This window comes from Prunus persica, chromosome G8 (genome assembly GCF_000346465.2).
Source record: "Prunus persica cultivar Lovell chromosome G8, Prunus_persica_NCBIv2, whole genome shotgun sequence".
Lineage (NCBI taxonomy): Eukaryota > Viridiplantae > Streptophyta > Magnoliopsida > Rosales > Rosaceae > Prunus > Prunus persica.
In genome coordinates, this window is record NC_034016.1 from 11,513,122 (window position 1) to 11,513,643 (window position 522).

Sequence of the window (522 nt, forward strand, 5' to 3'; positions counted from 1 at the left end):
TCACCAGACCAGGGTGCCCAACAATAAGAAAAAGCCAAACATCCACAAGACTGTACTGAATAGTACTTATTATCGGTCCGTGATTTTAGGTAGAGAGAAAGAGGTGGAGTTAGGACTAAATACTACTTAATTAAGGCAAATAATCTTAAGTTTCTATCAAACTATAATTCAAATCAAATTATTTTTTGGAAATGCAAATTGCAAAGTTTCTAGGATATTCAACTTTCAATAACTCATATGGGGTGAATTGTAAATGTTAGGTTTGGACGTTCGTGGATTTACTTAGTATATATCACATATTCGTGATTACATGTGTTTGATATTTATTTTAAAATTTTGTATTCGATGAGAACTTATGTAAATCGTGAAAGTTATTCTGTTACCGATTTATTTTTATTTTTTTCCAAAGTCATTACATATAACAATAATACCTCCTTGTGGAAAGTCATTAATGAATAAATGATTTGGGTCAAAGGTCAATCCAGAAGTCATTAGAGCTTTTCAACTAAACTTTCAAATTTA